The 10,586-nt window shown below is 28.7% G+C and overlaps 1 protein-coding gene across 9 annotated transcripts in view; it reads right to left on the reverse strand.

Annotated features, from left to right (window-relative positions):
* The window catches only part of LOC119607446 (solute carrier family 12 member 6), a 45,736-nt gene extending 38,643 nt beyond the window's left edge, over positions 1-7,093 (reverse strand). For 3 of the 9 annotated variants that reach the window (XM_037961348.1, XM_037961346.1, XM_037961337.1), the window contains exon 1: positions 3,553-3,973. The gene's annotated coding sequence lies outside the window, so the exon portion shown is untranslated. Of the gene's footprint in view, positions 1-3,552; positions 3,999-4,202; positions 4,224-6,619 lie in introns of those variants that run through there. The other 6 variants (XM_037961338.1, XM_037961342.1, XM_037961347.1 and 3 more) reach the window with 4 other exon arrangements.
* Between the last annotated feature and the right edge of the window lie 3,493 nt (positions 7,094-10,586).

The following is a 10,586-nucleotide window of genomic DNA, read 5'->3' on the forward strand; positions in this document are numbered from 1 at the left end:
ATTATTGTTATTAAATTTGACCAAAAATTGTTGATTTTTTATCTACAACATATTACTTTACCAGACACTTAAACGTTTCTATTGCTCCCCCAGGAATCGATATTAAGTACGAAGAAAGAAACATTTCACCTCAATTTACATTGTCTAGCAAAATAGACAACAATATTCATTCATTCATTCAATACATCCATCCATTACATACAAACATACATATTTATTCTATAGAAAAGACAAGTTGTTTCTCTATGATGCACGCATTGTTCATACAACAACGTTCATTCGCAAGCCCCAAAAGAATTCCATAGAAAATCAGAAAGTAATTGTTTTGGTATTGTTCCATAAACCTACATACAAACATATATATTGTTATATCTAAACATTTCTACATTGCATGTACTACAATTTGGAGAAGTACGTGTACTGTTCTTTATTATTTGCGTTAACAAGTAGGGTAGCGTGTATGCCTAACAAATTGAACTGAACCAGTAAGCACCCGAAAAAAAATAAACCCAAACGTAGTAGTAGAAATGATATCGATACAAATTGTTTATATCTTTTATCAAACATACATTCTTTTTACGTTTTCTTTACTTATGTATGTGTGTATGTTATTATTTATTTTATTTATAATTTGTAATACAAGACACATATTGCTACTAACGTCTATTAGGTTAGGTCTGTCTCCCTTTATAACTGATAACAGTCTATAACTGGCCTACACCGTTCCATGAGGAGCTGAATACATTTAATACTACGAGTACGTATCAATTTGAGTGTAATTACTTAGATGTATGAATGTACTGTATATGTTAGCATGTGTGTGGTAATATAGGGTTCAGACAAAATTTGTAAGTGGCTAAAAAGGACGTAAGTATAATTTGAAGTTGAAATCGGTTTGTTTAAATGTTTCTCTAAAAAGCTTTTATGTTTTCAAAAATTATCCCGGAACTGCTTTCAATAAAAGAGTTTTCATTTTGAATAGCATTACGTAGTAGCCTTCCTGGTTGTTATCTGTTTATTACGTAATTGTACGTAACTCTATCAGGTGAGTGAATTTTCTTAATACACTAACGCTACACCTTTATTTCGGAAAAAAAAATGGAAAAATATTAGCTTTCCTTACGTTATGTAATATTGTGTTATCTTTTCGTTACGTAATAGCATGTAACTCTATCAGGTGAGTGAAATTTTTTTTCTCTTTGTTTCGAAAAGAAATAGAAAATATTGAAAAATATTTTCTTTCTTTACGTTATGTAACTTTGCATTATCTTTTTATTACGTAATTGTAAATAACTCGTATCAGATGACTGAAATTGTCTCATTTCACACTTTTACTAATATAAGGTGTTCTAAAAGAGTCAACAAACTAATTTCGGAAATAATTTTGATAAATTATAAACTATTTTGAAGAAAATCGTAACAAATTATGCGATTTACGTAATTTATTTATTACGGACCTATGCGTAACTCAATTTTTAATTGCATCAACACTAGCTCATTTGAAATGGTTCAAAATTGTCAAGTTACGTAACTTTACGTAACTTCATTAAAAGGAAAACTCAAAATGTTTGGAAATTTATATGCTAAAAATTTTTACTCTCTTTGCGTTACGTAATTGTACGTAAAAAAGAAAATGCATTACTATGCAAAATTCTTGCAGTATAAAACTTTTGAAAAAATATGATTTTCTCGAAATGACGTAAAGTTTTTTAAGTAATTCTTTAAGAAATTCATTACGAAAATGTTTAGATTAAAGTCTATGTGGATTCAGTCAGTCTAAACTATTCAGATATGTTAAATGATTAAACAAAATATATAAATTTTTTGTTAGACAAAGTTAAACGTATTCCCTTTCAAGATTTAACTTATAGTCATGGCAACCGAATTGATGCATATGTTACCAAATAAGCTTCGTATTGAAAATCCTATTCGATATCGACTTCTGAAATCAGAATTAGGAAAATTTCACATACAAACGGGAATTCGGAATTGTTTCCCAATTTAGAAATTTATCTTAAAATTTGTTTCAAAATCAGTTAAAAGAAAAGTTTGGGAGTTGCAGAAATCAGGAATATTATATCGAGGTTTTTACATTTCTCGAATATATGCCAAGTCGGCTTCGCAATTCTTATATAGTTAGAAAGTTTCTTCGCGTCTATTCGTATGCAGTTCACTTCTGACTCTATGGTCTTGTTATCAAGCAAAATTCCAGCCTCAAATGATGAAGGAGGTAGGACTTTATCCGATAGAAACATCTTAAATAGTTTAATAAAAAAATTTTGCAAAAATGTAGTATTTTTTGAGACCAACATGACTTTGTGAATTTGGCCTACCGGTGGTTCCTATCCAACATGCCAGCACATAACAAAATCGAATTTTTTTGAACCATGTTCGGAAAGCGAGTTATCTTACGCAACGGTGCTCGCGACAAAATTAAACTAATTGGTATCATAATGAGCGATATCTCGACAATCATTAAGCCGACTGGAAATAATTGGATGGATTTATTTTCAGGATGTCCAAATTAGTAAGAAAACTTGTTTTGAAAAGGAAAATTATCCCAACTAATAGAGTTTGAAGCCATTTTTTTAAAAAGATAGAGAGTTTTGCAATCAGAATCAGGACTAGGACTGATCCGAAAACTAATCCTAATATATTGAAAAAAAGCTGCATTTAGCATAGTGATGTCTTAGGTGAGGACATCATAAACTTCCCGAAAATTTATTTTCGATATTACAATTTTTTTGCAATTTTAAGAAATATTGAAACTTTTGAAAAAAAATCGTATTTTTGGAAACTGTGCATTTCTTAATTAAACCTAATTATCTAAGAGGTAATTTTTGAAATATTTTTTTAATATTTGTCTTCGATAATAAATGCTGAAAACAAATCATTTTAGTTTTTTTTTCACATGTTTTCTTATACAGAATAAATCAACAATTTCACAACAAAATTAAACAAATTTTTTTCCAAATTCTAAGAAAATTTTAAGAAAAAAAATATTGTAAATTAAATATTTTTCTGCTTCTCTTTTGATAAATTGCCAATAACACATACTCTTACATATCGTTTTAAAACCAGGAGACTTTAAAATGCAGTCAGTCCATAATTTGCCTGAACAATTTGTAACGCTCACTTATACTCGCACACTTGGCGGACGTACATACGTAGTTTTTCGTTTAAGAATTTTTTTATGCAATTATTTCGTGTTTGCCTTATGTTCTCTTTATTTATATATAGTTTTTTTATTTATTTATTTTTTTTTTGTTTTTGATTAATATCAATTAATGGAAATTGTTAAACAAAAATAAAAATTGGAAAGAAAGACGCGAATAAAATATAATTTTAAAGCAATAAAAACACTATTTTTATAACAAATAAAACTAATAAATATTATTAAATCAACAGCAATTTTTAAAATATGTTTTAAAATCATACTATTTAACAGTAATAAAACTCCCTTCACCCCCTAATTCCCTGATTTCAGTTTATGTAAATTACATATTTGAATATTAAAATTCAAATTTTTGTTTATGTTTTTTTAAATCTTACTTGTTACAACCAATATAATAATAAAATAAAAACTCCAACAGCAACAATTTCTAAATTGACTATTTTCAATAGAAACGTTAAAAGTTCGCTTCCTTTTCCTCCTCTTACGAAGGTTGTTTTAGTTTTCCTCTCTCTTGAGTTTACAAGTGTTTGTTTCAAAGGTTTTACACTTTTAATTTCGGCACTAGAATTTTGTATTTTTTTTCCTGTTTTTTATACTATGAGTATTTACTAGATTTTTTTTATTTTTAGCTACATTTAGCTGTAAAACTTTTTTGTTATTTTTTTATATTTTATTCCATTTGTGTTATTTTTTTATTCAGTAATTTTTGTTTTATTCGTTTTTTTTTTCAATTCACTTTTTTTCTATTATAAATAAAGGCAACTTTTCAAACGAACGTCTATGCGAAAACTAATGTTTTGAAAAGCGCATGAGTAATACGAATGAATTTTCTACTGTATACAATGAATACAATCAGTATTGATGACGTTATTTAGCATTTAGATTTAGGTCTAAATGGTTAGCCAAATAAAATATTTTATTACTACAATAATTATAACAGCAACAACAACACTGTATAAAAGCACGAAAAATACAACAACAATAAATGATATAAAAAAAGTTAAAAAAAGACAAGAAATTCACTCACACCCATGACGATGAAAATCTACGGACAAACAACCAACCACAATCGGAAACATTTGGACTTAACGTACAGCAGACAGACAGACTCATCTTCTTAACAGCAAACTCAACAACAACAATAATAAAAAGAACATGAACAGCACAGTTGAGGAATAAATTGATCATTGAAGAAAAATACCAAACAAAAAAAAAAAAAAGATCACAAATTTAATGTCCATCATAATGATCAGCAGACATTCGTCGTACCACAGCCAAATAAACAAAAACAAACAAGTCCATATTATAAAGAAAAAAATTTCCTAAATTATTATTTTGTTTCAAATCCCTATACACAACAAAAATGACCCTCAAAATGTTAACGAAAACATTCGTATTTTACTCAAATCCATTGACCGCCAAATTTGTATAGAAATACTTGTCCGTATATACATATGTACATACAATTTTGAATTGTTTTTTTTGGGTCTTTAACGAAAACATATTTCGCACTATATAAATTATTGTGGCAACCAATAGGTGATGTCTATATATGCCCTTTCCAATAGTTTGAGGGCATTTTAGTTTTGTCCTTATGTTTGCAACAGGTTTTCATTGCAAAACAGGGGATGATTTGTTTATTCCCCTTTACAATGGAGCCACGAGTATTGTATTTATAAATTTAGTTTTGTCGTTGGTAAATATTATGGGTCCTTTTAGATAAAAGAATTGATTCAACTACATTTGCCATGTGTTACTTATAATCCGTTATCAGAGGTTCTTAAATATGTATATGAAATCTATCTATCTATCTATCTATCTATCTATCTATCTATCTATCTATCTATCTATCTATCTATCTATCTATCTATCTATCTATCTATCTATCTATCTATCTATCTATCTATCTATCTATCTATCTATCTATCTATCTATCTATCTATCTATCTATCTATCTATCTATCTACTATCTATCTATCTATCTTCTATCTATCTATCTATCTATCTATCTATCTATCTATCTATCTATCTATCTATCTATCTATCTATCTATCTATCTATCTATCTATCTATCTATCTATCTATCTATCTTATTCTATCTATCTATCTATCTATCTATCTATCTTATCTATCTATCTATCTATCTATCTATCTATCTATTCTATCTATCTATCTATCTATCTATCTATCTATCTATCTATCTATCTATCTATCTATCTATCTATCTATCTATCTATCTATCTATCTATCTATCTATCTATCTATCTATCTATCTATCTATCTATCTATCTATCTATCGTCTACTCATATCTATCTATCTATCTATCTAGCTATCTATCTATCTATCTATCTATCTATCTATCTATCTATCTATCTTCTATCTATCTATCTATCTATCTATCTATCTATCTATTCTATCTATCTATCTATCTATCTATCTATCTATCTATCTATCTATCTATCTATCTATCTATCTATCTATCTATCTATCTATCTATCTATCTATCTATCTATCTATCTATCTATCTATCTATCTATCTATCTATCTATCTATCTATCTATCTATCTATCTATCTATCTATCTATCTATCTATCTATCTATCTATCTATCTATCTATCTATCTATCTATCTATCTATCTATCTATCTATCTATCTATCTATCTATCTATCTATCTATCTATCTATCTATCTATCTATCTATCTATCTATCTATCTATCTATCTATCTATCTATCTATCTATCTATCTATCTATCTATCTATCTATCTATCTATCTATCTATCTATCTATCTATCTATGTATCTATCTATCTACCTATCTATCTATCTATCTATCTATCTATCTATCTATCTATCTATCTATCTATCTATCTATCTATCTATCTATCTATCTATCTATCTATCTATCTATCTATCTATCTATCTATCTATCTATCTATCTATCTATCTATTATTATTTCTATTAAGGCCAAAACATAAATTTTCCACTTCGAATGTCACCTTTTTAATGTGTTGTTTGGGAACCACTGATCTGTAAAGAAATTTTCTATATTGATAGCGCAATTTTTATGTAATTATTTGGTTCTAGATTATTGCATATTATAAAATAATTCAATTTCCACTAACACATCTACATAGTATATCATCAATGTGCCCACGATAAATGTTTTTGCATTTTATTTTAGAAAATGTCAGGAGAGAAAATTAATTAAATTTCCATAAGAATAATTAATAATAATATATTTTCTCTCTCGCTCAATAAATTTCAAAATAATAGATCAAAAAGAGACTTTTTCTTTAGACAATTTGTAAAAATCGCAGTTAAGTCATTTCATGGACACAACGACGATATGTACATCCATATGTACATTGTACTTGTATGTGTGTATATATGTTTGTGTGTATGGTAAAATTTACATTTACATATGTTTTACTAGATGTTTACCTGAAATTTTGCAGTTTGTCTCTGCTAACGTTTAACAACAAAACGTATGGTAAAACTATTTGAATTATAAACTTGGTGAATAATTTAGATCCTTGTGTTTACGTTTAAATTAATTAGATTATTATCAAGTTTTTTTACACTGTTTTTTTATAGTTTATTTTTATACAAAATTTAACCCATATCTCTTTAATTTGTCTAGTTATCACTTTGACACAAATGAAATAAATCAATTAATTCATTTTTTTCCATAAATTGTTATACTTTCTATTAATAAATTAAATTAATTAACAATTTAAAATGTTTAAGCACACACACATACAAAATACTTGAATTTATTTAACAATTTTTTTGGAATTTTTTTCTAGCGTTCTCAAATAACCGGCAAATAATCGCACAATTTCGTCAAGATTCTTCTTTTTTTTTATTTGGGTGTATTTGAATTTTGGTGAAAACAATCAAAATATGTATATTCTTTTCTTATTTTCTTTTTTTTTTTTTGGGGGGGGGGGAACACTTTGTTAAATTTATCAATTGTATTTTATTATCCAATAAATATTTGGTTAATTTTTTTCCATTTTAAAGAAATTATTGTGAAATTTATTCATTAATTATGATTTTTTGCTTTTAAATTAAAATTAAATTGAAATGAGGCAACAATTTAATAAAAATTTCTTTGATAATTTGTTGTTGGTGTATTTTCTTGCTGCTTCTTTATTTGAAGTGCTCTTCACTTTAAACGAGTGAGTTTGAATGTTTGAATGAATGAATGATTGTTTGTTGTAGTTAATTGTATCTTCAATTAAATTGTTGCACACAGAGTTCATTCATTAAAATTAATAAAATTGTTGATACAACACAACTTTAAATTATTCTCGTTAAAAACAATGCGATTGACTGCCAAAGAAAATATACGGCGCGAATACAACAAAATAATAATAATTATTATTATTAATAATAATGTTTTACAAACAAACTAACAAACAAACGTTCTTCTACAAAAAACTCTTACACACTTGGGCCATTCATTCGCCGTTTTATTCGTTCTCTCTTTATCTAAAGTACATTCATACATACACGCATAAACTACCCGACAATGACGGCGACAACGACGTTACGACAACAATAATGACATACGGTGGCGGTTGCTCTAGAATACTGTTTCATTCCTTCCTTCTTCGTGTGTTTTTGTTTATTTTGTGTATTTTCTTCAATGTGTGTTTTTTGTGATTTTGGAATTTCTGAATTCTGCACATGGTAGTGGTGTCGAGTAGCAACCAAGTAAGCAGTTGTCTAGACAAAGAGAGAGAGCGCTCGCGAGTCCCAATGTATCCATTATCCACATCCACTAGCTAATAAAACAGCAGTTCTCAATTGTTCTAGACAGTTTCGACATAAAAGTGTTCTAGTAATTTTCATTCATAAGATGGATATGCTTAATCATAATATAAAAACAATAACTAGGTTATAGTAGCATAATACCCCCTACACTGGTAAGTTCTAGATCGGTCCGTTGCTCACAGAATTTACAGGATAAGTGTTGATATGAAATTTATTTACATCGAGCTCTATAATATTACCGATACTAATGAGTTCGAGTGTTGTTCTGTAGTAGACAGTCTAAAGGGCCTCGGAACAATTACACAGGACAACAAATCCTAATCTGGCCTAAAAATACGAGTTAGAATCTGCCGACTTTAAAATAAAGCTTTAACCTCTGTTAAGTTTTCTTCATTCTTGGACATATCTTAATCTAAAGCTTGGAATCGAAATGCAGAATACCAAAGTTGCTAAACGCAGAATATTACGATTCGAATTGAAATGCACAATAGGGGTGATTATAACGTCTCAAATATAGCCGAAAACGAGATTGTTTATAATGAAGACAACATTTTTATGAAATTTTCAAAACTTACGTTCAGTTTCTTCCCTTAGGGAGAACTCTAAACCCTGGCAAAAATTCCTTACACTATTAATAACATTAAAATGTTTAAGCACTAACGTCTTAAGGTGGAAGTACACAACACGCGTTGAGGCGGCAACGCGTTTCAAACTTTACGCGCTTTAAGCTGCAAGTTACACACAACGCGTCAAAAGTTGAAAATTACTGAACTTACACTACTTCAACTTTTTTTTGACAGAAGCCTACAACGCGTGTTGTGTACTTCCACCTTTAAAAAAATTCCTTGTAGTCTAGTGTTATTTACTACCAAAGTGAATATGTTTCTATCTAACAGTGCTGTTATTAGAACCAGTTGAGAACCCCACCCTTAGAGAAGCACAAAAAAAACAAACTTCTAAACAACAACAGCCACCACAATAAAATGCCGAATAAATTTGTTTTTGTTAAAAACAACAAATAGGGGTTTATTTCGCCAGTGAATTTTTCTCTTGGTGCGTACATATATTTTTTGTTACTCAAGCTAAATTTCGGGAGAAGATACAAAATGATAATAACATATGGGTAAAAACTAAAATCCCAGCAAAAATTCAGTAGATACAATTCCTACTACATCTGGATATGTACTCATGCAAATAAATATACATAAGTATGGATGAATGTATGTATGTATGTATGTAAATAAGTATGCATATACAAATGTAGTTTATCAAAATGTTTCAAATTCAAGGTGTATTTTTTCTCTCATTCTTTGTATATTTATACAAATTATTTAAGTATATACATACATATCTACTAGATGTACATATGTAAATTATTACCGTGAAGGAATAACTTGATTGAACGAATTACTGACTGAGGAATTGAGTAAGCGAATGATTGCATGAATGAATGAATGAATGACTAAAGGAAAAACAAGCATGAATAAATGTTGAATGAAGCTCGCTTTGTATTTATCTAGCTAGTGTGTCAATATGTACGAATGTAATTACAATCAATTGTTTATGTAATAGTTATTATTATTATTTTTGTTCTATGTTTTTTGTTCTACTATAATAATCGTTACTTTTGAAATTACCAAGACCTTACAAGGTTAGTCGTTTTTTTTTTATTATTAGTCTGTCTGTTTGTTTACTTTGAAACGATATTACATACATTTAGATAAAATTTATTACACTAAAAAAATATTTTATTAAGATTCCACTACAATGTTCATTATATAAATACCTCAAGGACTAGTCTATCGACTAATGCATAACTGGATTGACTATTGACTCGTCTATGGACTAGTCACATGACTAGTCTATTAGTTGAACTATTCTATTTACTTGTATTTCTATTGACTATTCAATAGACCTGTAATGGACAACATTAGATAATCTATGGTCTATAGAGACAATAGTAGGACTAGTCTATTGGCTAGACTACGGACTAGTCTATGAATGAGTCTACGGACTAGTCTATGGACGTGTGTACGTACTAGTCTACGGTCTGGTCTATGGACTAATCTATTGATTAGTCCATAGACTAGACTAGGACTAGTCTATTGACTAGTCTACGGACTCTTCTATTGACTAGTCTACGGACTCTTCTATGGACTATTCTATTGTCTAGTCTATAGTCTATTCTACGACTATTCTATTGACTATTCTATGGATTAGTCTATTGACTATTCTATGGACTAGTCTATTGACTATTCTATGGACTAGTCTATTGACTTGTCTATGGATAAGTCTACACACCATTCTTTTGACTATAGTCTATAGTCAAGTCTGTGGACAAGTGAACAAGTCTATGGACGATTATATTGGCTAGTCTATGGACGAGTATATTAACTAGTCTATGGACTAGTCTATTCACTATTTTACGGACTGATCTATGGCCTATTGATTTGTCTTTGGATTAGTCTACGCACTACGGACTATTCTTTTGACTAGTATACGGATTAGTCTATAGATTGGTCTATAACTAGTCTATGGACAAGTCTATATACTAGTCCATTGACTAGTCAATTGACTATTCTATGGATGTGTCTATTGACTTGTCTATGTATTAGTCTACGCACTAGTC

This window comes from Lucilia sericata, unplaced genomic scaffold, assembly GCF_015586225.1.
Source record: "Lucilia sericata isolate MDLA Ls3-8-SP2 unplaced genomic scaffold, ASM1558622v1 Contig000696F_arrow, whole genome shotgun sequence".
NCBI lineage: Eukaryota > Metazoa > Arthropoda > Insecta > Diptera > Calliphoridae > Lucilia > Lucilia sericata.